This window comes from Gorilla gorilla, chromosome 2, assembly GCF_029281585.2.
Source record: "Gorilla gorilla gorilla isolate KB3781 chromosome 2, NHGRI_mGorGor1-v2.1_pri, whole genome shotgun sequence".
NCBI classification, from domain to species: domain Eukaryota; kingdom Metazoa; phylum Chordata; class Mammalia; order Primates; family Hominidae; genus Gorilla; species Gorilla gorilla.
Genome location: NC_086017.1, coordinates 202,416,618 through 202,444,237, shown reverse-complemented (window position 1 = coordinate 202,444,237; position 27,620 = coordinate 202,416,618). Strand labels below are relative to the sequence as shown.

Here is a 27,620-nt window from a genome sequence, read left to right as displayed (position 1 = left end):
TTAAAGACCCTGTCTGCAGTGCAGTCCCTCTGAATTACTGGAGGCTAGGGCTTCAACATGTGAATCTTAGGGACAGATAATTCAGCCCATAATAGAGACTATTAGGACAATAATCCAACCATACAGTTTAGGCCTCTTTACTCCAGGCCTTGAAGCATTTTTGTCTGGACTCTCATAACATATGTAAGTTCCCCGACCCTATTCATGCTCTCAACTTTCCTCAGTTGCTCAAGTCCCCTCACCCTATGGAATTCACAATCAGTTACTCACAAAATTCCCCATATCTCCTTTGTAACTATTCCCTTTCCCTTCTTTTCCTACTGGAACTCAGGGGTCACCTGGGGACATTGCTCTTCCAAGAGCCCTCTAAATTAGAGGCTGTTTCTTCTAACATACCCTAGACGTCATTGGACCTGGAGGTGCCATGGTTTTTATCTTATTGCCTTTTTTAGAACATATGTCTTTCCTATTTTTAAATATTTTCAACTTCTTTAAAGCTCATATCCTCAAATTCTGTCACCTACTACATACCCTTATTGCAATTATCTGTACACTTCTGGGTAACTTCTTACTCCTTACAGATGAGACCTTTTTTTCTCACTCTCTGTCATCACAGAACACTTGATGATTTCAGTGTATACATAAACATACAGAGTCATTCCTTCTGGTAACTTGATCTCTCTTTCCTTGACTTCCTTATTAATATTATTTTTTTTTCCTGAGATGGAGTCTCACTGTGTCACTGAGGCTGGAGTGCAGTGGCGCAATCTCGGTTCACTGCAACCTCCACCTCCCAGGTTCAAGCGATTCTCATGCCTCAGCCTCCCAAGTAGCTGGGATTACAAGAGTGTACCACCACGCCCAGCTAATTTTTTGCATATTTAGTAGAGAGGAGGTTTCACCATGTTGGCCAGGCTGGTCTTGAACTCCTAATCTCGAGTGATCTACCTGCCTCACCTCCCAAAGTGCTGGGATTACAGGCATGAGCCACCACGCCGGGCCTTGACTTCCTTATTCGGATGAGCTTATACCCCATTGTATTAGCCTGTTCTCACGCTGCTAATAAAGACATCACCCAAGACCAGGTAATTTATAAAGGAAAGAGGTTTAATGGACGCCACATGGCTGGGGAGGCCTCACAATCATGGCAGAAGGCAAATGAGGAGCAAAGTGACATCTTATATGGTGGCAGGCAAGAGAGCTTGTGTAGGGGAAACTTCTCCTTTATAAAACCATCAGATTTCATGACACTTATTCACTGTCAGGAGAATAGCATGGGAAAGATCCACCTCCATAATTCAATTATCTCCCACCAGGTCCCTCCCACCACATGTGGGAATTATGGGAGCTACAATTTAAGATGAGATTTGGGTGGGAACACCGCCAAGCCATATCACCCTATCCCATCTGTCTTACTCTATTTTCAGTTGCTTATAACAGAATATCTGAAACTGGTAATTTATAAAGAAAATGAATGTGTTTGTTACACTTATGAATGCCTCGTATTGAAGGAGTCCCATCTGGTAAGAGCCTTCTTGCTGGTGGAGAATCTCTACAGAGACCCAAGGTGACACAGAGCATCACATGGTGAAGAGGCTAAATGATCTAGCTGAGGTCTCTCTTCTTCTTCTTGTAAAGCCTCCAGTCCCACTCCAATGAGAACCCATTAGTGATTCAGCAGTGGATTAATGCATTCATAAGGGCAGCGCTCTCATGACCCAATCACCTCTTAAAGTCTCCATCTCTTCATACTGCCATGCTGCTGACTAAATTTCAACGTGAGTTTTGGAAGGCACAACATTCAAGCCATCGCACCATCTCCGCCAACTCCTCTCAGGGTAATTCATTGGAATTTGTCATTACTAAAAACTCATTCTTTGTCAATTTCAAATGTCTTCCAAGTACCACTTCTCTCTCTCCAACTCACTCCTAGGGGTACCCCACATTCAACAATTCTTCAATTACACAAGAACCTATAATCTGTTTGCCCTGCCACCCTGGTACTGCCTCTCACTTGACCCTATACCCATTTTCTTCTTAACTGGCTTAAACTTGACAGCTCATTTTGATAATCACGCCCTACTCAATACCCTCAATTCCCTTGTCTCTGTCTTCTTCTTTTCTACTTCCATAGCAAGATGCCAAGACATGGCTAATCTACTATAAACTCTACATATTGCCCTGATCAATTAACTTCCTATTCCAAAACACACTGATAGCACACCTTCTTCCCTTATACCTACAAGGTCCCTAGCCTCTTTTTACTCTTAGTGTCTTAGATTTGTGAGAAAATAAAAGCACTGAGGTGAGGAGCGGTAGCTCATGCCTCTAATCCCAGCACTTTGGGAGGTCCAGGTGGGCGAACCACCTGAGGTCAGAAGTTCGAAACTAGCCTGGCCAACATAGTGAAACCTTGTCTCTACTAAAAATACAAGAATTAGCTGGGCATGGTGTCCATGCCTGTAGCCCTAGTTATTCGGGAGGCTGAGAATTGTTTGAACCCAGGAAGCAGAAATAGCAGTGAGCTGAGATCTCTAGCCTGGGCAACAGAGCAAAACTCTGCACTCCACTGCACTCTAGCCTGGGCGACAGCGAGAGTCTGTCTCAAAAATAAATAAATAAATAAATAAATAAATAAATAAATAAATAAATAAAATAAAATAAAATAACAGCACTGAAAAGAGAACCTGAACATCATACCCTTTCCAAATCTATCAACCCATCTACTTCTCCTAAGACTGACATCTTCATTTGGACTCTGGATAGTTGAGTGATAGTCAAAGCGTTTAACAACCAGAATGGCAGAAGCACAAACATAGCACCAAAGCAGTCTGTGGGGCTTTCTTCTGTTCCAATTGTTACCTTTTAGTTTCTGGATGGTGGGCAGGTCCAAGAAGTTCCAAGGGAAAGGAGGTTGGGGGTGGGAGCACTCAAGGGGCTCAGAAGAGCAATTATTTACAAACTGTCCTGAAAGTATGTTAGTATCTTAGCAGTCATTATTGCTTTGGTTGTGCATGTCTGCTGAACATCAGCCCTGATGAGACCCCATTTCTTCATTTTCTCAAAGATATTACTCCCAAAATTTTCTCTCTCTACTGCATCGTTATTTTTTCCTCTAAAACTTGCTATAATTCCTCCACCTTAACAAACATTTGTCATATCTCCAGTCCCCTTCAGCTATTATATTTTTCTGCTCCTTTTTACAGCAAACCTCTTTGGAATATTTGTTTATTCTTATGGTCTGTACTTCCTACTCTCTCATTCTTTCTTGAATCTATACTAATCATGCATTTGCCTACACCACTCCAAAAACAAACTGTTCTTATTAACATTAGCAGTGACTTCCATGTTGCTAACACAGAGATAAATCTCATTCTCCTTTTATTGGCTAATTGTTCACCATTTAACCAAGATGACTCTACTTTCATGTTTGAAACACTGTTTTGCTTTTGGTTTGTTATTTTATTTCATTTTGTGTTTTTCTTATCTCCCAAGACAACTCTAAATCACTGACCACATTGTGGAAAAGTGACCTAAGTCAATGAATGCTCAACACTTGAGTTTCTTTTGGATAGTGTTATCTGCCAATTATTGGAAATAGTTATGGCCTAGCAACTCTACCTAAAATGTTTCTACCAGGTTACAAAAAAAGTATGTCTGACACCAAATTCATACATTATGTATGAATGTTCATATACATAATGAATGTATGTACATATACACATAGTCACACACACACACACATATATATATGTATATATATTTTTCCGATGGAGTTTTTCTCTTGTAACCCAGGCTGGAGTGCAATGGCGCAATCTTAGCAACCTCCACCTCCCGGATTCAAGCAATTCTCCTGCCTCAGCCTCCCGAATAGCTGGGATTACAGGCACCCGCCACCACGCCTGGCTAATTTTTGTATTTTTAGTAGAGGAGGGGTTTCACCATGTTGGCCAGGCTGGTCTTCAACTCTTGACCTCAGGTGATCTGCCCACCTTGGCCTCCCAAAGTGCAGGGATGACAGGCATGAGCCACCGCACCTGGCCCTAGTCACATATATTTTTGTATATCATATATACACATATTTGTATGTACACATACACATTTATTAGCAGATAGATACAAAGAAGTCATAAAGACTGTTTTGAAAACATGTTGAAGTCCCAATTCCCTATCCTCTATGGGTTCTGACTACACAGTCTATAAAAGATTTGTGCAAACGCAGACATTATTTTGGAATCATGCCTTGGGAATCACTGCGAAAAGTAAAGGCTGGAAAGCTCCTTTGGCGCATAAACCTTGTCCAAATAAGAGTGTAGAATTTCTTTAAAATATTTCAGGCAATTCATATATCTCCACATGTTTTGAGTACCCACAATTTTACTAGTGAAAACCTATTTCTTGCATTCATTAAATGATGCTTTAGAGTTCCTATTATTAATCTAAGATTTTAAAAATAGTTAAAAGGTCTTACTAAAACTTCCTTTAGAGTATAGCCTTCTGATAATCATCTGGGTTGCAATACCTGCAGTTTGAATTCCTAGCTAGGCAACTGACTGCCACTGTACTGTGCATGAAAACTAACCACTCCCACCCCTCCCCACACACACTTATATCATTTCTTATCATAGTCTTTAGTGTTTCTGCCCCCGTTTTCCAAACATTTAAATGCTACAGTGTTTCTGATTCAGACAATACTCCAGTTCTCAAACTTCTTCTACTTCCTAACTATTCTTACTCTGGAGGATTTATTGAGGAATAATGTTGCATGAAGCTTATTTTGTAAGTCTTAATCCCATTAATCAGGGAGAAGCCCTTTAGACCTAATCATCTCTTATAGGCCCTGCCTCTTAATACTATCAATTGGTAATACCTGTATTCTGGAGAGACACATTCAAACCACAGCACTAACTGACTACTTTTTCTTACTAATTTGAATATTTAATTAGCACTTATTCAGGAATAATCAAAACTGATCTCATAATTTCTTCAATTCATCTCTGTACTCACACAGTTGTCACATCAAAAACTTTAGAGTCATCTATTCTTTACTCTCTTTCTTTCACACCCTACATTTATCCTTCAGCAGATTCAGTCAACTCAAGCTTTAAAATATAACAAAAATTCCACATCTCATCTCCTGACTGCTACTACCGTGGTCTAAACCCTCATCATCTCTCACTTGGATTTTGGCCATAGCCTCCTTCGCAGTTTCTTGTTTCTGCTCTTGTTCCCCTGGAGTTTACCGACACAGAAGCCAGAGTGACTTATACCTTAAAGCATGCCAGAGCATGTCATTGATTTGTACATGAACCTTGCATGGTATCTCATCTTCTCAGAATTCAGTCTAAAGTGCTTAGCATCATCTGCTAAAGTCACCTCCTGGCTTCCTCTCATTCCCTTCTCACTGCCCTGTCCTCATATTGACCAACTTGATGTTCTTTGAATAAGCCATGCATAGTCTTGCTTCAGGGCCTTTTCACTTAACTGGTCCCTCTTCCTAGAAAGACCCCGTGTGCCAATAACTGTGTGATTTACTCCTCCAATTTTATTCAAGTGTCTGCTCAAATGTCACCTTCTCCTAGTGACTTTCCCTGATCTTATCTAAAATAGCAATCCAATCTGTCATTCCATATCTTGCCCACTCTTTTTTTTTTTATCTCCAGGGCAGTTATTCCTGCCAATATTATATGTCTGTCCAATCTACCACAAAGACTGAAACTTTGTCTATGTGATTTAATGCTGTAATTGTCAGTACATAGAATACTGTTGGCATGTAATAGCTGCTCATGAAATATGTATTGAGTAAATTGCTGGATAAAGCATTTGGTAAAGAATAATTGAAGTGTATCTAGACTATGCTGACCAAATAATACTTTTCCAAAAAGTAAGGTTTTTTAAAAAAAAGTGGCTTTTTTTTTTTTTTTTTTTGAGACCAAGTCTCGCACTGTTGCCTGGGCTGGTGTGCAGTGGTGCGATCTCGGCTCACCGCAACCTCCGCCTCCCAGGTTCAAGCAATTCTCCTGCCTCAGCCTCCAAAGTGGCTAGGATTACAGGCACCCGCCACCACACCTGGCTAATTTTTTTTTTTTTTTGTATTTTTAGCAGTGACAGGGTTTCACTATGTTGGCCAGGCTGGTCTTGAACTCCTGACCTCGTGATCCACCCGTCTCAGCCTCCCAAAATGCTGGGATTACACATAAGAGTCACCATGCCCAGCCAAAAATAGTTTTTAAGAAAGGACTTTTTAAAAAAAGAACCTATACCTTAATAGACAGAAGATGTAATTTAAAATATTTAGAGAAGCAACTAAGTTAAAAAGAAACAGATATCTTCTCCTGCTTTGCCGTGAGGGCACATTTGCTATACCAACATGTTGTGAAGTCTAATTTTTGTTTATGAGCCATTTATTTATTACAGATAAATGTCCAGTTTGAAAAAGAAGTAAAATAAGAAATAGCTTATCAATACCTATTGTCGTGCGAGAGATTTTCTATGGCTATCACAAGGGTGTAGGCAAGAGACAATGATAAAGTGAGTCAATGTGGAGCCAGGGCAAAGGAATCTCAGCCAAGAGCTTGGCAGGGACTAGAGTAGGATGATAGCACTTTGCATATCTAGGGATAGTATACATATTGGCACAGGTACTGATTAGTACAAGGAGCTAATGCAAGGAGGACTGTGAGCTAATACAGAGGAAAATTCAGCAAAGTGTGAGCTATGGCGTAAGTTTCCTAACCTGTTAGCTACAAACATCTCGTATGATAGAGTTATTATGGTAATTTCTACAAATGTATATGTACCTCAAAAATAATCTACAGACTATATAAAATAAAAGTTCTTCATAAAGCATATTTTGAATTTTTAAATGAATACAAGTGCAGCTGTGATTAATACATATAAAATTTACAAATATTACTAAGATCATGTGATTTGCAATTATCTATTTTTTTCAACCAAAGGTTACAAAACAAAAACAAAAACAAAAAACAACTATGTATGGAGGGATATCTTAATAAAAAGATCTTCAGCCAGGCACAGCAGCTCACACCTGTAATCCCAACACTTTGGGAGGCCAAGGTGGGTGGATTGCTCGAACTCAGGAGTTCCAGACCAGCCTGGGCAACATTGTGAAACCCCATCTCTACCAAAAGTATTAAAAATTAGCCGGACATGGTGGTGTGCACCCGTGGTTCCAGCTACTCAGGAGGCTGAGGTGGGAGCATCACTTGAGCCTGGAGAGGTGGAGGTTGCAGTGAGCTGAGATTGTGCCACTGTACTCCAGCCTGGGTGACAGAGTGAGATCACGTCTCAAAAATAAAAAATAAAAGAAGATCTTCAAGCTGGAAAACATTGGAACCCAATTTAAAGGATGAACCACTCAGTCAATTTTTCTGCAGGAGGCCTATAGTTTAGGAAATTCCTTTTCTACAGGCTACTTTTCCTGTGACCTCAGATTTGTGAGATTTCCTCAAGATTTTGTTTTGCCCTATGTGGAAAATGCTTAAAGTATGAAAAGCATTCAGTGCTAGAGAGAAGTCTGGTAACACTATACAAAATATGAATGGGAAATATAGACATTGATTACAGTAGCTACCTCTGAGAATGGAGAAAAGGAAAACAATGTAGGAAAATGCATTGCACAAATTATTGCTTTAAAAATGACCACAACATTGCTTCTCATCGCACATGCCCTCCTGCAGTACGACATTATAACCATCAAAATGTGGAATAATCGATTTCCCCTCCTGTTGAACCTGGGCTGGACCTGTAACTAATTAACCAATAAAATGCAGTAGAAGTGACATTCTGAGACTTGTAAGCCTTGACATAAGAAGGCCAGGCAACTTCTGCTTTCATGCTCTTAAGGAAGTCAGTTGTCTTGTTAAAAAATAAAAAAATTTTAAAAAGCTGGCCGGGTGTGATGGCTCATGCCTGTAATCCCAGTACTTTGGGAAGCTGAGCTGGGCAGATCGCCTGAGGTCAGGAGTTCGAGACCAGTCTGGCCAACATGCTGAAACACCGTCTCTACTAAAAATACAAAAAATTAGTTGGGCATAGTGGTGCATACCTGTAGGCCCAGCTTCTCGGGAGGCTGAGGAAGGAGAATCGCATTAACCAGGGAGGCAGAGGTTGCAGTGAGCCAAGATGGTGCCACTGCACTTCAGCCTGGGTGACAGAGGGAGACTCCATCTCAACAACAACAACAAAAAGACTATCCTAAGGAGAGGTGACAACATGCTAGCAGCCGTCGCTGGCTCTCAGCGCCTCCTCGGCCTCGGCATCCACTCTGGCCACACTTGAGGAGCCCTTCAGCCCGCAGCTGCACTGTGGGAGTCCCTCTCTGGGCTGGCCAAGGCCGGAGCCAGCTCCCTCTGCTTGCAGGGATGTTTGAAGGGAGAGGCACAGAGGGGAACCAAGGCTGCACGTGCTGCTTGCAGGCCAGCACCACTTCCAGGTGGTGCAGGCTCGGTGGCCCCCCGCACTCCGAGAAGCTGGCTGGTGCCCCAGGCCCCAGGCAGTGAGGGGCTTAGCACCCAGGCCAGCAGCTGAGGAGGGTGCGCTGGGTCCCCCAGCACTGAGCGCAGCGCTGGAACTCTTGACAGGCCTCAGCCACCTCCCCGCGGGGCAGGGCTGGGGTCCTGCAGCCCGCCATGCCCTAGCCCCCACCCCCATGGGCTCCCGGGCGGCCCGAGCCTCCCTGAGAGGCGCCAGCCCCTGCTCCAAGGGGCCATGTCCCATCCACCGCCCAAGGGCTGAGGAGTGCAGGCACGCAGTGTGGGAGTAACGGGCAACTCTGCCCACAGCCCCCATGCGGGATCCACTAGGCGAAGCCAGCTGGGCTCCTGAGTCCGGTGGGGACTTGGAGAACTTTTATGTCTAGCTGGAGGATTGTATATGCAGCAATCAGCACTCTGTGTCTAGCTGGGGGTTTGTGGATGCACCAATCAGCACCCTGTGTCTAGCTCAAGGTTTTTAAATGCACCAGTCAGCACCCTGTGTCTAGCTCAAGGTTTGTAAAAGCACCAATCAGTGCTCTGTGTCTAGCTAATTTAGTGGGGGACTTGGCGAACTTTTATGTCTAGCTAGAGGATTGTAAATGCACCAATCAGCACTCTGTGTCTAGCTCAGGGATTGTAAATGCACCAATCAGTACCCTGTCAAAATGGACCAATCCGGTCTCTGTAAATGGACCAATCCGGTCTCTGTAAAACAGACCAATCAGCTCTCTGTAAAATGGACCAATCAGCAGGATGTGGGTGGGGTCAGACAAGGGAATAAAAGCAGGCTGCTGCGCCAGCAGCAGCAATCTCCTGGGATGTCTTTGACATTGTGGAAGGTTTGTTCTTTCCGTCTTTGCAGGAAATCTTGCTGCTGCTCGTTCTTTGGGTCTGCATTGCCCTTAAGAGCTATAGCACTCACCGCGAAGGTCTGCAGCTTCACTCTTGAAACCAGAGAGACCACGAACCCACCGGGAGGAATGAACAACTCCGGACGGGAGAAATGAACAAACTCCGGACACACAATCTTTAAGAACTGTAACACTCACTGCAAGGATCTGTGGCTTCGTTCTTTAAGTCTGTGAGACCAAGAACCCACCATTTCCGGACACACTAATATGCTGTTGGAAACTGGCTGTATGGCAACGCTACGTGGAAGAAAACAAACACCCCAGCCAACATAATGGAACTCCCAGCTGACAGCAGACATCTAGCTGATTGCCAACCACTTTGGAAGCTGATCTTCAAAACCCGCTTGAGCTATGTCAAGAGAAGCCACCTGTGACACAGGTAAGAAGAGCTCTCTGACCTTACCCAATTTGCAGAAATTTGAATAAATAAACACATGCTGTTGTATAAAGCTAAGAAGCTGTAGCATGCTGTATTATGCAGCAATAGATAACCAAAAGGATATGTTTCAATTATATATGTAAAGACAAATATGGCAGCATGTTTACCTTGAATCTGAGCGTGGTGCATTGGTGATTATTTAATTTTTCATAGAAAATACTGCATAACTAATAAAATTTAAAAACATATTTAGACTTGAACTTTTGCCCAAGAAGGAATAAATGGTTCTAAAAAATTTTTTCTCCAAAAATGATGAAAAAGCTAGAGAAAACATATGAGACGAATGTTCTGAAGCACTAGGCAATAGGTAGCATGACTCTGGCAGTGGAAAAAACACAAACTGTTTTTCCTCCGCCCTCACACCACAATAACAATCATCAACACAGAAGACTTCCATCACCAAATGTGTGAAGGGATTTCCTTATACACCATGCAACAATTAGTTCTGTAGCAGACACCAGCTGGGTGAACTCCAATCCAATTCTGACACTATCTACCTGGAGGTGGTATCAGATCCAGCAGCTTAGGGCTCAGTCCTCAAGACTGCTCTTCACTCCAACCACAGGTCCCAAGTTGTTCTACCTGTGCTTCTGACCTACCAGCTATAAATCAGGGGTCACAGAACCCCCTCTTTGGGTTTTGATTAATTTTGTAGAGTAGGCTGGGAGCGGTGGCTCATGCCTGTAATCCCAGCACTTTGGGAGGCTGAGGCGAGCCGATCACCTGAGGTCAGGAGTTCGAGACCAGCCTGGCCAAAATGGTGAAACCCCATCTGTACTAAAAATACAAAAATTGGCTGGGCATGGTGGCAGGCGCCTACAATCCTAGCTACTCGGGAGGCTGAGGCAGGAGAATCACTTGAACCCAGTGGGGCAGAGGTTGCAGTGAGCCAAGATTGTGCCATTGCACTCCAGCCTGGACGGAACAGTGAAACTCCATCTCAAAAAAAAAAAAAAAAGGAAAAAAAAATTTTCTAGGGTAGCACGCAGAACTCAGGGAAACACTAACTTACACTTACTAGTTTATCATAAAGGATATTACAAAGGATGTAGGTGAAGAGATGAGATGCGTAGGGCAAGGCAAGTGAGAAGGGGAACAAAATTTCCATGCCCTCCTTGGGAGCCCCATCCTCCAGAAACCTCCACGTGTCAGCTATCCAGAAGCTCTCTGAACCCACTCCTCTGGGTTTCGATGGAAGCCTCATTATGTAGGCATGATTGATTAAATCATTGGACATTGGTGATCAGCTTAACCTTCAGTCCCTTCCCCATCTCTGGAGATTGTGGAGTGGGCCTGAAAGTAACAACCCTGTAACCACGACTTGTTTTTTTCTGATTACCAGCCCCACCCTTGCACTTGCGCTTACACTCCTCAAAGCTACATAGGGGCTGCTTGCCATTAGTCAATCATTAGCATACAAAACAGTCTAAAGGTTTTGGTTGTATGCCAGGAAACAGGGTCAAAGATCAAATATATGTTTCACAATATGACAATGACCCATGAGAGAAGAGTAACACATGAAATTTAGCCTCCCATACTCTTGCCAACTTTGTACTTGGGGCCTATTTCCCAACTTTTATGAGGAAAGTAGAGTTCAAGAAGGGTCTCTCTGGGAAGGCAAAGAATAGAATGCACGACTGCTGACCCAATTGGAACTTATGGAGTAGGGTACTGAAGAGGACAGAGCTGCACACAGGGGCTCTCAAGTCCTTGGTCAAAGCCTGTACTGCATATATGTAACGTGAAACTCCATGAGGCTTAACAGAAAGTAGCGTCTACAGAGTAGGGAATGAATTGTCACTGGAAATAGGGGTCTTGAACCAGACCCCAGAGAGAGTTCTTGAAACTCGTGCAGGAGGGAATTCAAGATGAGTCACGAAGTGCAGTGGAAAAAGCAAGTTTATTAAAAGCTACTCCATTACAGAGAAGGGTTTCCTCAGAAAACAAGTGGAGGGGCCTGGTGCGGTGGCTCATGCCTGTAATCCCAGCACTTTGGGAGGTCGAGGTGGGTGGATCACCTAAAGTCAGGAGTCTAAGACCAGCCTCGCCAGCATGGTGAAACCCTGTCTCTACTAAAAATACAAAAATTAGCTGGGCATGGTGGCGGGCGCCAGTAAGCTCAGCTACTCAGGAGGTGGCGGAAGGAGAATCACTTGAACCTGAGAGGCAGAGGTTGCAGTAAGCCGAGATGGTGCCACTGCACTCTAGCCTGGGCGACAGAGTGAGACCTCATCTCAAAAAAAAAAAAAAAAAAAAAAGTGGAGGAATGCATTGTCTTAGTTTTTCATATATAGGGGTCTTGTCTATGTAAAAACTAAACTAAGCTGCGTCTATGTGCAGGTGAGCAGACAGTATGACAAATTTATTACTCTATTGACTTAAAGAGAACTAGCTTTGACTGTCTGGTGTGTGAGTACACCAAAGCATAACTGTTATTATCTCACAAACATATATCGTTACGGGTATTGGGACACCTGGACTTTGTTATTGTAGGAGTGTGTTCTTGCAGGTATCATTAGGCTGTTTCCTTTACTATAAGCATCCCATGAATGTGGGTCCTGACCAGCAAGGAATGTGCTTTGTTAGTCTCAAAATGGAGCTGAACTTTAAAGGGAAGGAACCAGAGTTCACACATTACTGTGAGTTAAATGTTACAACCATTTTTAAAAACTGTTTAAGCTGGGTGCTGTGGCTCACATCTGTAATCCCAGCACTTTGGGAGGCCGAGGTGGGTGGATCACTTGTAGTCAGGAGTTGGAGACCAGACTGGCCAATATGGTGAAACCTCATCTCTACTAAAAAAACAAAAATTAGCCAGGCTTGGTGGCAGGTGCCTGTAATCCCAGCTACTCGGGAGGCTGAGGCAGGAGAATTGCTTGAACCAGGGAGGCCGAGATCACGCCACTGTGCTCCAGCCTGACAGAGTGAGACTCCGTCTCAAAAAAAAAAAAAAAAAACCTGTTTGACAGTTATTAATGTGAAATGTACACTTATCCTATGACCTTGAACTGCCCATAAAAATGTGGCCTGCAAAGAAAATATCACCTTGTATTCATTTTCATTTCTGTGCCTCGTTATCCTTTTCTCTTTACTCCAGCTGCCCTCACAACTCCCAGTAAAGTGTTAGCACTTTGTAGGTTTTGCCACCTATTCTCTATAGCCCCAGGCAAATATAATGGATACAAGGAGAGGAGGGGGCCTCAAAAGCCAATCCTCAAGATGACGTTTTGGGGTTAGATCAGCCATGTTCTGGAAGTCACAGGGACTCACTTCGTTTCTGTTGTCAAGTGAAATGGCAAAATTACTGGCCTGTAATGAATCACGATTATTAAAAACTTCACCTGTGGTTAAGAAGAATGAGGTGTAGGTAGAAGGAAGGGCATTAGAAAGTCAAGTGGCTGTTGCAATTGATTTGTATAGAGGCATTTATAATTACAAAGTTGCAAGAACTGCAACAAGAAGTAAACTGATGGGTCCCTGAGGCCAGGAATAAAGATTTTGGGGGATTTTGAACTTCTAAATTCCTTGAGCTGTCACGGCCAGCAGAATCAGTCCTGTCCACTTGCCAGAAGAAAACAGCCCAACATAAAGACCATGTAATAACCTCACTCAAGGCAGATGACTTGCAATATGACTTTTGGTGTCCTCAGGATCCTTGACTCTCATTCCACATCGCCTCCAGGGCTGATACTCTGAATCAAGTTTTAATACAACCTGAGTAGGGAAGCACGGCCCAATAATTTGCTGTGATGATTTCTTGAAGCCTGGCGTTGGTGAAGGGTTACACTAAATGAAGTGGAGATGCCTTTTTTTTTTTTGAGGCAGAATCTTGCTCTGTCACCCACGCTGGAGTGCAGTGGCGCAACCTCGGCCGCTGCAACCTCCACCTCTCAGGTTCAAGTGATTCTGTTGCCTAAGCCTCCCAAGTAGTTGAGATTACAGGTGCACGCCACCACACCTGGCTAATTTTTTTTCTTTTTTTTGTATTTTTAGTAGAGACGGGTTTCATTATGCTGGACAGGCTGGTCTCAAACTCCTGACCTCAGGTGATCCACCTGCCTTGGCCTCCCAAAGTGCTGGGATTACAGGCGTGAGGCGCTGCACTTGGCCAAGATGTCAAAATTTTCATGCCACATAACTGGAATTTCTCAGAGGGCTCCGGGAAGTGGAAATGTTTGAATGGATTTACTATGCCACAGCTGAGAAATATCACCTAACGCCTAAAGGATACTGTCTCATTAAGGCACTAATGAATGCACAGGTGACGAAGGCACTGAAATCATTGAGAAGCTCAGTGGTAGCTGCTTCATCAGTGGAAGATGCTGCTATAAAACTAGGCTATCTGAAAAGTATGAGGAAAGTGGGCCTCTGGAATGGAACAGGCCGTTGGAATAGTACCATGGGAATGGTACAAGTGCAAAGTTAGTGTGCAGAAATACAGGAGTGTCAATCATAGAACTTTAGCTATCAGAGAGCAATGGTGATGCCCAATAGATCATGGATTTCCCAGGGATGACAGACAGGTGGAGAGAGAGAGAAAGAGATATCAATCTGCTCTGAATGCCACTTTGGAAAATCACAGCCCTTTCAGTTTTCATGTCTAAGTCTGTTCACAGCCCTAGGTCCTATTGATTGAAAGGGGAACTAGATACATGCAAGTATATCGAATAATTTTTCTTCAAATTTTCCCACAGAAACCTGTAACCATTTGACAAGGCAACATTTCCTAGGTGATATTAAAAGACTCTTAGGTGTGAGGACTGAACTGACTGCTATCAGGGGACCTGAAATGTCATCTTAGCCACCTGGTGAGGAAGGGCATTTATAGAGGACAGGTGTTAAATGGAGTTTTGATCCCAGTCTGTTGCTCAGTGGGTTCACTGTGTCTATAGACTACCTTATAGTTCGTTACTTCCTTAGCCAAGATATGTATAATCAAGATGGACATACTTATATTGGCAGAACCTTTAAATTGCTTCTTTGACCTTTGAAATAAAAGCCAACTTAAAGTGCCAATTGCAGCTTCTGAAACTGTACGTCTTGACCCTAAAGATAACAAATAAATAATATATTTCAAAGGAATTGAAGAGAAGTGACCCCCTTGTCAAATATTTAAGAGATGTAGGCAAGTTAGCACTTTTTTGATCAATTCATCTGTTCGATCTCTAAAAAAGAGTTGGATCATAGTAGATAGCAGTAAGCTGCTATAACTTTAACCAAATTATAACTCTGATCATTGCTACTACATCAGATGCCAAGAACTATGAAGGGTCTGAGATTTTATTCCACTTGCAAGCAAATAAGTTAGCTTGCCACAATTTCATGGACGTTAGCAGAAAACATGAGATTCTTGGGTTAGAGACAAATGACAGTTCATTACTCACAGAAATAGCAATGGCCAGAGCATCAACATTGGAAGCATTTTCCCAAATGTCAATTCACATGGCCCAAAGTTGGTATAAGGGACAAATGATTTCTGCACACTAAATAGGATTTGTTACAGGATAGGGATCTCAAGCTTAGGGATCATTAATCTTTTATAATGGGCATTAAGTGTGCTTGACCTTTGCCTTGATGGGAAATATTATCTTTCTTATTCTGGCCTGTAAAGAAACCTACTATTTGTTTTGAAAGGGGATGTTATCTCTCTCTTCGTGTTAGGTCATTCTCACATTGCTATAAAAAAAAAAAAAAAATCTGGCTGGGTGCGATGGCTTACGCCTGTAATCCCAGCACTTTGGGAGGCTGAGGCGGGGGGCGGGGATCACATGAATTCAGGAGTTCAAGACCAGTCTGCTCAACATGGTGAAACACCATCTCTACCAAAAATACAAAAAAAAATAGCCAGGCATGGTGGTGCGCACCTGTAGTCCCAGCTACTGGGATGGCTGAGGCAGGAGAATCACTTAAACCTGGGAAGCAGAGGTTGCAGTGTGTGGAGATCGTGCCACTGCGCTCCAGCCTGGGTGACAGAGTGAGACCCTGCCACAAAGAAAGAAAAAAAAAGAAAGAAAGGAAAAAAGAAAGAAAAAAGAAAAATACTTGAGACTGGATAATTTTATGAAAAAAAGAGGTTTAATTGGCTCACGTTTCTGCAGGATGAACAGGAAGCATGGTGGCATCAGCTTGTGGAGAGGCCTCAGGGAACTTATAATCATGGCGGAAGGCAAAAGGAAGCGAGGCATTTCATACAGCTAGAGCAGGAGGAAGAGAGAGCAAGAGGAGGCACTACATGCTTTTATATTACCAGATCTCACAATAACTGACTCACGCACTGTTATCAAAACAGCATGGAGGGGATGGTGCTAATCCATTCATGAGAACTCTGCCCCCATGATCCAATTACCTCCCACCAGACCCCACCTCCAACAACGGGGATTACAATTAGACATGAGATTTGGTGGGGAGACAGATCCAAACCATATCAGTCTTCCAAGGCTGTTTGCAATACAAACAGAAACTTAAAAATATTAAATTGAAAACATAGTCTAAAACAAAGAGGCCAGGCGAGGTGGCTCACGCCTGTAATCCCAGCACTTTGGGAGGCTGAGGCGGGCAGATCACGAGGTCAGGAGATTGAGACCATCCTGGCTAACACAGTGAAACCTCATCTCTACTGAAAAAAAAAAAAAAACCAAAAAATTAGCCAGGCGTGGTGGTAGGCGCCTGTAGTCCCAGCTACTTGGGAGGCTGAGGCAGGAGAATGGCATGAATCAGGGAGGTGGAGCTTGCAGTGAGCCGAGATGGCGCCACTGCCCTGCAGCCTGGGCTAGAGCGAGACTCCGTTTAAAAAAAAAAACAAGAAAGCCAGTTCCTGTGCTCACAAGAGAGATGCAGAAACACTGGACACCCATTCAGAATTGACTTTCATTAGCAAATGTGTTATTGTTACTGAAGCACATTAACCCACCTACTGGCATTTGGTATGCTGTTACTAAAATAGTGATCCCTTTAGGATAGAGGATCAAATATAGTTTGCTTTTACATGACTATGTTAATGGTCCTAGTCTCTTTTGTAATACAGTCCTCAATTATCTTGACCATTTATCGTTTTTACGTTCTGTTGAATATCATACTGGTCCACTCTACAGATAAGATCATTCTGATTTGTCTCATAACTAAGAGGTAGCAAGTATCCTCAATATCCTAGTAAGATACATATAGAGCAGAAAGTGGAAATAAACCCCATAAAGTTTCAGGGATAATGGCCTTGGGCATATTGTCATTCCATCTAAAGCAATGGTTCTCAGCCAAGGATGATTTTGTCCTAAAGAGAAATTTGGAAATGTCTGGAGACATTTTTGGCTGTCAGAAATCACAGAAGGGGGATGACATCAAATGGATAGAGGCCACGGGAACAACAAAACATCAGACAATGCACAAGACAACCCCCTCGCAATAAAGAATTACCCAACCCCAAATCTCAATAATTGCAAGATTGAGAAACTTTGCCTTAAAATAATAAATGTGATGCTCCATCTTGAAACCTCTAAACAACAAAAAGAGATATAGTACATGTGAACCCCTTTGAATTTTTGAGGTAATACTTACAGCAACTGGTAATACTACTTTGACTTTGCACTGAGGTAGATCCAAAGTGCAGTGAAAACCACCCTGCCACTTAAGACGTATTCATGTGGCTTAGCTCTTCCTTTATTCCCAGCCCTACCACGTGCCTGGATTCCAAGCCACTGAAGTTCTAGCAATAGCTCTCACCATTCTCATTGTGATAAAGGCCCAACTATTTCTGCTTTTTCCACTAACAGAAAAGAAAAAGCCCCTACATCGTGGTGGCTGACGCCTGTAATCCCAGCACTTTGGGAGGCCAAGGTGGGCGGATCACGAGGTCAGGAGTTTGAGACCAGCCTGGCCACCTTAGTGAAACCCAGTCTCTACTAACAATACAAAAGTTAGCCGGACATGGTGGAGTGTGCCTAAAGTCCCAGCTACTTGGGAGGCTGAGGCAGGAGAATTGCTTTAACCCGGGAGGCGGAGGTTGTGGTGAGCCGAGATTGTGCCACTACACTCCAGCCTGGGCAACAGAGCGAAACTCTGACTCAAAAAAAAAAAAAAAAGAAGAAAAAGAAAAGAAAAGAAAAAAGAAAAAGCACCTACATAAGGTGCTGACTGACAAAGAAGAGAGACCACTGCAATGGTGTATTAGTAGAACAAACTTGAGGAGATTCCAGATTCCCTGCTGGATGCCTAGAGCAAGGCGGAGAATAACACAGCCTGAAAGTGCAGGAAAGTTAACACTCCGTGAGGTAGACCAGTCAGTTACAAAAGATGAGATGGAAGCAAGAGAATCCTTTGAACGTCCTACCCATCATGAACTGATCTGTTATAGCCAGTTCAAATTTACCCTGCAGGACTCAGCAATCGACTGTTTATACGTGAGACTGCAGCCAGCACAGAAACACATGATGTTGTATTTGCTTTTCCTTTGTCCATGCTCCACTTTTCGTTTTCCTCTTATGCTTCTTTGTGCCTTTCAATAAAGCAATAGCATATAATTTTGCCTTAGTTTTTTTTTCTAAAGGTCTCAAGCTAAGATGCCCTGTACTAGAATAGGAAGGGCATAGGGAAATTCAGTGGGTGAGATGTATAGATGGATTGAGTCTGGGTCATGGAGAATCTTTAATGTCAAGCTAAGGATCCAAAGTACACTCAGTTTCCAAGGATGTATGATTCTGTATTCACACAGAGTGCTAGGAACAGAGCTCTGCATACGTAAAGTAACTCAGAGCCTGTCTAGGCATTCATTAATAAACTGGGGAGTGAATATTGCTGTTTCTTTCTCTTCACATATTTCCTATGAACCTTTCTTTTGTTTAATTACATGGGCTGTACTCTCATTCCTGTAAGTAACCCATCTTTCATGTGCTGCCAGAGGTGAACCAAGGTTTTGGAAGGGGTTAGTTAATGAGAAAATCTGTAGCAAGCCCAAACATTAAAATTTCCCCTCCTGGCTGGGTGCAGTGGATCATGCCTGTAACCCCAGCATTTTGGGAGGCTGAGGCAGGCGGATCACTTGAGGTCAGGAGTTCAAGATCCGCCTGGCCAACACGGTGAAACCCTGTCTCTACTAAAATACAAAAATTAGCTGGTATGGTGGTGTGCGCCTGAAACCCCAGCTATTCAGGAGGCTGAGGCAGGAGAATTGCTTGAGCCCGGGAGGCGGAGTTTGTAGTGAGTCAAGATCTTGCCATTGCACTCCAGCCTGGGTGACAAGAGACTCTGTCTCAAACAAAACAAAACAAAATTTCCCCTAGTTACCATTCCTCTCCTTAATATAGTAAACTACTTAATGTTAGAGCAGCTTAAGAACTCCAAGGCAGGTCTTCTGAACCATTATAAACGTCTCTGTGCTGTATTAGGCAATTTTTGAAAGTAAAATGAAATCTGGTTGCTATTGTATGTAATTCTGGGAAGGAGGGATTAAAATGATAAATATAAACTATAAAATAGATGATGGATTATTTGAAAATTATAAAATGTGGTAGGGTTCAATCCTCATTATACCTAATTATAAATGATGAAATCAGTGAGCCAGTTAAATATATCTCTGAAGTTAACTTGTGCTTTTTATGTCTTTGAAGCAGTGTAGTCTTCCTTTATCTTAAATGGTGAGGGAAAAGAAAAACCAATGTATACATTCAATACTATTTCCATTAAACTACCATTGACATTCTTCACAGCACTAGAGAAAACTATTTTAAAATTCACATGGAACCAGAAAAGAGCCCGAATAGCCACAGCAGTCCTAAGCAAAAAGAACAAAGCTGGAGGCATCACCCTCAGCGACTTCAAACTGTACCACAGGGCAACAGTAATCAAAACAGCATGGTACTGGTACAAGAACAGACACATAGACCAATGGAACAGAATAGAGAACATAGAAATTAGACTGCACACCTACAACTATCTGATCTTTGACAAACCTGACCCCCCAAAAAAAGCAACGGGGAAAAAAGTCCTTATTTAATAAATGGTGCTGGAATAACTGGCTAGCCATATGCAGAAAATTGAAACTGGGCCCTTCCTTACTGCGTACACAAAAATTAACTCAAGATGGATTAAAGATATAAATGGAAAACTCAAAACTATAAAAACCCTGAAAGACAACCTAGGCAATACCATTCAGGACATAGGCATGGGCAAAGGTTTGATGACAAAGACACCAAAAGCAACTGCAACAAAAGAAAAAATTGACAAATGGGATCTAATTAAACTAAGAAGCTTCTGCACAGCACAGCAAAAGAAACTATCAACAGAGTAAATAAACAACCTACATAATGGGAGAAAAATTTTTGCAAACTATGCATTTGACAAAGGTCTAATATCCAGCATCTATAAGGAATTTAAACAACTTTACAAGAAAACAAACCCATTAAAAAAATGAGCAAAGGACCTGAATAGACACTTCTCAAAACATGCATGTGGCCAAGAATTATATGCAAAGAAGCTCAACATCACTGATCATTAGAGAAATGAAAATCAAAACTACAATGAGATACCATCTCATGCCAGTCAGAATGGCTATTATTAAAATGTCAAAAAATAATAGATGCTGGTGATATTCTGGAGAAAAAGGAACACTTATACACTGTTGGTGGGAGTGTAAATTAGTTCAACCATTGTGGAAGACAGTGTGGCGATTCCTCACAGACCTAAAGACAAAATGCCATTTGACCCAGCAATCCCATTACTAGGTATATACCCAAAGACATATAAATCATTCTGTTATATAGACACATGCATGCATATGTTTATTGCAGCAGTATTCACAGTAGCAGAGACATGGAATCAACCTAAATGCCCATCAATAATAGACTGGATAAAATGTACATGTATACCATGGTATACTCTGCAGCCATGAAAAAGAACAAGATCATGTCCTTTGCAGGGACATGGATGGAGCTGGAGATCATTATCCTTAGCAAACTAAAGCTGACATAGGAAAACCAAATATGGTATGTTCTCACTTGTAAGAGGGAGCTAAATAATGAGAACACATGGACACATAGAAGGGAACAACACACACTGGGGCCTATTGGAGGTGGAGGGTGGGAGGAGGGAAAGGATCAGGAAAAATAACTAATGGATATATGCTTAATACCTAGGTGATGAAATAATCTGTATAACAAACAGACACATGACACACTTTTACCTATGTAACAAACCTGCACATCCTGCACATGTACCACTGAACTTAAAAGTTTAAAAACAAAAAAATGACAATCAATATAAAAATAGCTAGTGTTTGGTGAGTTTCTGTACAATAGAATTTGAGGTTAAAGAAGATACGAGAGCATTATATTCACATTGTATAAATTTGCTTTCTGCAGAAGCAGAAGGATCCAAGTCAAAGGAGTTTATTTGCGAGGAAATACCAGGAGAGAATGGTGAGTAGGAGAAATGTACCTGGGAAAGGAAAAATGCCAATAGAATATGTTAACTAGCTAGTTACCAATGTGGGCAACTGGAACATAACCTCTCTAGCGAACTGGGATGATAGTGAACAACATATTTCAGAGTTGCCTCAGTGAAGATCAAGGAAACCAGCATATTTATTTCTCAAATTCCCATCTTTCACTAGATGAAGTTTGCTTCAGGTTTCCTTTAAAAGCCACCAGCCAGGCAGGGCGCAGTGCCTCACGCCTGTAATCCCAACACTTTGGGAGGCCGAGGCAGGTGGATCACTTGAGGTCAGGAGTTCTTGACCAGCCTGGGCAACATGGTGAAACCCCGTCTCTACTAAAAGTACAAAAATGAGCCGGGTATGGTGGCGCATGCCTGTAATCCCAGCTACGGTAGGAGAATCTCTTGAGCCCAGGAGGCAGAGGTTGCAGTGAGCCAAGATTGCGCCACTGCACTCCAGCTGGCACAACAGAGCAAGACTCCATCTCAGAAAAAAAAAAAAAAAAAAAAAGCCACCCGGCAATTCTTTCTTCTGCAATATATCCTTCCCCAGTGAAGAGTCTGGGACCAAGCTGGACCTAACTGTGTGCCTCATCCTGTGCTATGTCTGACCACATCTGCGTGGCCAGATTCTAATCTTAAATGGTAATGAGCATTGGTCAAAACCGTATGTGATACTCCGCAGACAACTGTTCATTGTACTGTCAATCTGAAATACTAGGAAAAACATTGGGAGAGAAACAAGATAAAAACATCAGAACTCATCCAATGTCATAATATTTGTGAGTAGTGCATCATAGATTAGATTTAGGCATTCTGAGTCCTAGTGATAGGCTCTTTTCAATAAGGAACACAACTTCTTGAATGATTTTAAACCTCATAACATGATAGTCACATGGTTAGGGATAAATAGGCATTTGTGAATTAACAGTGAGTTTTTTTTTTTTTTTTAAGGAAATGTGTTTCCAGACACTACTGCCCAAATTTTTATCTTGAATTCTTCCTTTTCAGAGCAAATGTGTGTTCAAAGGACATGTGGAATGTCTGTTAGAGATATCTCATGCTAAAGCTATGATTGGAGCTGAACCTCAGAAGACAATAAAATTGATAGTTTTATAGGGGTGAGGGGAACTTTCCTTCCACCCTCTGAAAGTTTGACAATTTGAGTCTCTGGAATAAATTGACAGCAGATAAATTAACAAGAGAAAAGATACCACAAGTTTATTATGTGGATATGCACGTGGGTCCTACAAAGTATGAGACTCCCAGAAGAGTTGGGTGGTTGAAGTTTATACAGTATCCTCAGCTACAAAAAGATATAGGGGATTGGGACATCTAGAGTCAGGCGGCCACAGGTTATGGGGCGCTGAAGGGAAGAAACACATGAGGAACAAATGCTGTTTTTGTGCAGATGAAGTTTCTCAGATAGCAGTCCACAGAAGAATAGGTAGTGTCAATCTTTTTTCTCCTTTCCTATTAGTTAATCTTCGCTATTTGATGATATTGTAAGGAGGGGCCTCATGACAATTGCATTCCTTTCAGAGGAACTTTCTTTAGTGAGTTAAGGGAACTTTAGAGAGAGCCCCTTCATGCCTGCTTTGGGAGGGAAAGAGGAGCAAGAGACTAGGGGAACAGAGAAGGTCAGAGAGGCCTTGTTTCTCGTTTAGTTCAAAGCACTCAGCATAACAAAAGTGCCGTATTTTGGGGCATAATTTTTCTGAGTCCCAACAGTTTCTACAACCTTTGCCTTCCAGAGAATCCTTTCTTCTCAATCTCCATGTCTTAGCAAAGCAACCAGTAGTGCCAATAAATCTGAGTTTATGTTGTTATAGTAGTTAATGGACTTAACGAACAGCTCAGCTAAACAATCATATACAGGCAGAAGTTATAAATTATACAGGTGTCACAGGTTGAAACCTAGAATTGAGTTTCAGCCTGGGAGGCCACATGGGTCCATGGCTTTGCCCAGGAAGGAATTCAAGAGTGAGCCAACAGAATTAAGTGAAAGCAAATTTGTTAAGAAAGTAAAGGAATACAAGTATGGCTACTCCATAGGCTGAGCAGCCCTGAGGGCTGCTGGTTGGCTGTGTTTATGGTTATTTCTTAATCATATGCTAATCAAGGGGTGGATTTTTCATGAGTTTCCTTGGAAAGGGGTGGGAAATTAGAGGAACTGAGGGTTTCTCCTCCTTTTAAGACTACACAGGGTAACTTTCAGATGTTGCCATGGCATTTGTAAACTGTCATGATGCTGGCTGGAGTGTCTTTTAGTATGCTAATACATTACAATTAGCTTACAATGGGCAGTGAGGATGGCCGGAGGTGACTTTCATCACCATCTTGAATTTGGTGGGTTTTGGCCTGCTTTTCAGTTGCATCCTATTTTATCAGGTCAGTGTCTGCATGACCTGCATCTTGTGCTGACCTTCTATCTCATCCTGTGACTAAGAATGTCTAACCCCCTGGGATTGCAGCCCAGCAGACCTCAACCTAATTTTACCCAGCTCCTATTCAAGATGATGTCACTCTGTTTCAAATGCCTCTGACACAAGCAGCATAAAAACTCTATAAATATTGACTCCATCTAACAGATTCTGTCAGAGGAAGAAATCTCATTTTGATAATGACATCTTTCTAGAGCACTGCTCTTTGAATAGGGGTTCCATAGATGTATTAATATTACCAAAAATTGGCCGGGCGTGGTGGCTCACGCCTGTAATCCCAGCACTTTGGGAGGCCGAGGTGGGCGGATCACAAGGTCAGGAGATTGAGACCATCCTGGCTAACTCGGTGAAACCCCGTCTCTACTAAAAATACAAAAAAAAATTAGCCGGGCATGGTGGCGGGCGCCTGTGGTCCCAGCTACTCGGGAGGTTGAGGCAAGAGAATGGTGTGAACCCGGGAGGCGGAGCTTGCAGCGAGCCGAGATCACACCACTGCGCTCCAGCCTGGGCGACACAGCGAGACTCCGTCTCAAAAAAAAAAAAATTACCGAAAATTTAGTTAATAAAACAAATACAAATTGTTCAGTATCTAACTTCACCTATAACTCAATGTTTTGATAACATTGAAGGATCTTCACAGTTCTCAACACTGTTGTGGTGAGAAACTCAGGGAAACTTGTGGAGGACAAGGTAGTGGCACTGTGACTCAGCGAAGACTGAGCAAAATGGCATTTTGCAAAGCCAGGGATGTCTGAACTACTGTATTTTTTTCCATTCAAATCTTTAGGGCGCCAGCTAGAATGAGACAAATCTTCTTTTCTAGTTTCACTAAAGCTTATGCAAATTCTTGAATCTGTTTCACCACCCAGAAAGACAGCTAAAATCCACCTAAAGAGGAACAGGCTGGGTTAGTCAAGGAAAGGAAGGTGACGTATTTTGGTTAGGGCAGTAAGTCACTTTCATAAATAAAAGAAGAAAAAGTGATAAAATGGAATGCACACAAAAATAGATTTATGGAGGAAAAAGAGTAACCATACCAAGAATATTAGTTTTTTCTCAAACTGCTGTAAATAAATACCTGAGAATGAGTAATTTGTTTTAAAAAGAGGTTTAATTATTGTATGGTTTTGCAGATTGTAAAGAAAACATAGAGCTTCTGGGGAGGCCTCAGAAATCTTACAGTTATACCTGAAGGCAAACATAAAGCCAGGCACATCTTACATGGACAGAGCAAGAGCAAGAGAGAGAGGGGGCAGTTGCCACACACTTTTAAACAACCAGATGTCATGAGAACAGCCCCAAAGGGGGAATTCTACCTCCATGATCCAATCACCTCCCACCAGGCCCCACCTTCAATACTGGAGATGACAATTTGATGTGCGATTTGGGTGAGGGCAGAGAACCAAACCATGTCATTCTGCCTCTGGCTTCTCCCAAGTTTCACATCCTTCTCACATTGCAGTACAGCCATCCCTTCTCAACAGTCCCCCAAGTCTTAACTCATTCCAGGATTCACTCAAAAGTTAGTCCAAAGTCTCATCTGAGACAAAGCTAGTGCCTTCTGCCTATGAGCCTGTAAAACTAAAAACAAGTTAGTTATTTCCAAGATACGATGGATTTACTGGCATTGGGTAAATACTCCCATTCCAAAAGGCATACATTGGCCAAAAGAAAGGGGCTACAGGCCAGGCACGGTGGCTCACGCCTGTAATCCCAGCACTTTGGGAGGCTGAGGTGGGCGGATCATGAGGTCAGGAGTTTGAGACCAGCCTGGCCAACGTGGTGAAACCCCGTGTCTACTAAAAATACAAAAATTAGCCAGGCGTGGTGGTGGGCGCCTGTAATCCCAGCCACTCGGGAGGCTGAGCTGGGAGAATCGCTTGAACCAGGAGGCAGTGGTTGCAGTGTGCCGAGATTGCACCACTGCACTCCAGCCTGGGTGAAACAGCAAAAACTCCATGTCAAAAAAAAAAAAAAAATATATATATATATATATATTTATGTATATATTAAAAAAAATGTTAAAAAAAAGAAAGGGGCTACAGCCACCATGCAAGTCTGAAACCCAATGGGGCAGTCATTAAATCTTAGAGCTCCAAAATAATCTCCTTTGACTCCATGTCTCCTATCCAGGAAACATTGATGCAAGGAGTGGGTTCCCAAGGTCTGGGGCAGCTCCACTCCTGTGACTTTGCAGGGTTCAGCCCCCGTGGCTGCTCTCAAGGGCTGGTGTTGATTTCTTGTGGCTCTTCCAGGTGCAAGGTACAAGTTGTTGGTGTATCTACAATTCTGGTGTTTGGAGGATGGTGGCCTTCTTCTCCCAGCTCCATTAGGCAATGCCCCAGTGGGGACTTTAACCCCCACACTTCCCCTCTGCACTGCTTTAGTAGAGGTTCTCCACGAGGGCTCAGCTACTGCAGCAGGCTTTTGCCTGGACATCCAGGCTTTGCCGTACATCTCTAAAATCTAGGTGGAGGCTCTCAAGCCCCAGCTCTTGCACTCTGTGCACCCACAGGTTTAACACCACATGGAAGCTGCCAAGGCTTATGGCTTGCACTCCCTGAAGCAGCAGCCTGAGCTGTATCTGGGGTCCTTTTAGACGTGGCTGGAGCTGGAGCAACTGAGCTGTGAAGAGCAGTGTCCAGAGGCTGCATAGGGTATTGGGGCCCTTGCCCTGGCCCACAAAACCATCCTTCCGTTCTAGGCCTCTGGGCATATGATGGGAGGGACTGCCCCTAAAGGTCTCTGTAATGCCTTGGAGGCCTTTTTCTTACTGTCTTGGCTATTAGCATTTGCCTACCTTTTATTTATGCAAATTCCTGTAACTGCCTTAAAATTCTACCCAGAAAATGGAGTTTTCTTTTCTACTATATGGCTGAGCTGCAAATTTTCCAAACTTTTATGCTCTGCTTCCCTTTTAAATGTAAGTTCAAATTTCAGATCACTTCTTTGCTCCTTCATAGGAGCATATGTTGTTGTTAGAAGCAGCTTGGCTACATCGTGGATGCTTTACTGCTTAGGAATTTCTTCTGCCACCCTAAATCATCGCTATCAATTTCAAAGATCCACAGATCCCTAGAGCAGGGGCATAATGCATTCAATCTCTTTGTTAACAAATAACAAAAGTGACCTTTGCTCCAGTTCCAAATAAGTTCCTCATTTCCATCTGAGACCCCCTTTATCCTGGACTTCACTGTCGATATACTATTATCAAGATTTTGGTTATTACCATTCAACAAGTCTCTATGAAGTGCCAAGTTTTCCCTCATCTTCCTATTTTCTTTTGAGCCCTCCACACTCTTCCAACCTCGTTACCCAGTTCCAAAGCTGCTTCCACATTTTCAGGTATCTTTATAACAGTGCTCCACTCCTTGGTACCAATTTTCTGTATTAGTCCATTCTCACAATGCTATAAAGAAACATCTGAGACAGGGTAATTTATAAAGAAACGAGGTTTAACTGGCTCACAGTTCTGCAGGCTTTACAGAAAGCATAATGGCTCTGGGGAGGCCTCAGGAAACACAATCATTCCTGAAGGCAAAGGGAAAGCAGGCGCATCTTACATGGCCAGAGCAGGAGGAACAGAGAGAATGGTGAGGTGCCACACACTTTTAAACAACCAGATCTCATGAGAAATCACCCACTGTCGTGAGAACAGCAAGGGGGAAATCTACCCCATGATCCAAACACCTCCCACCAGAACCCACTTCCAATATTGGGGATTACAATTTGACATGAAATTTGGGCAGGGGCAAAAATCCAAACTGTATCTCCAAGTTAAAGCAGTGACTGTTTTTTTTGGAATTCAATGTACATTTTTCACAAGGTTATTGTGGGTCTATTATTGTCTAGGTACGACATTGGGTGTTAAACGTATGAGAATCTTGGCTTGCCTTTTTTCCCTAAA

General features: G+C 42.7%; 1 protein-coding gene across 9 annotated transcripts in view; it reads left to right on the top strand.

Annotated features, from left to right (window-relative positions):
- The window catches only part of UTS2B (urotensin 2B), a 117,130-nt gene that overhangs the window by 11,381 nt on the left and 78,129 nt on the right, over positions 1-27,620 (top strand). For 3 of the 9 annotated variants that reach the window (XM_063704463.1, XM_063704467.1, XM_055382156.2), the window contains 2 exons: positions 9,361-9,788; positions 21,197-21,253. The gene's annotated coding sequence lies outside the window, so the exon portion shown is untranslated. Of the gene's footprint in view, positions 1-9,302; positions 9,789-21,196; positions 21,254-27,620 lie in introns of those variants that run through there. The other 6 variants (XM_063704465.1, XM_063704464.1, XR_010133028.1 and 3 more) reach the window with 4 other exon arrangements.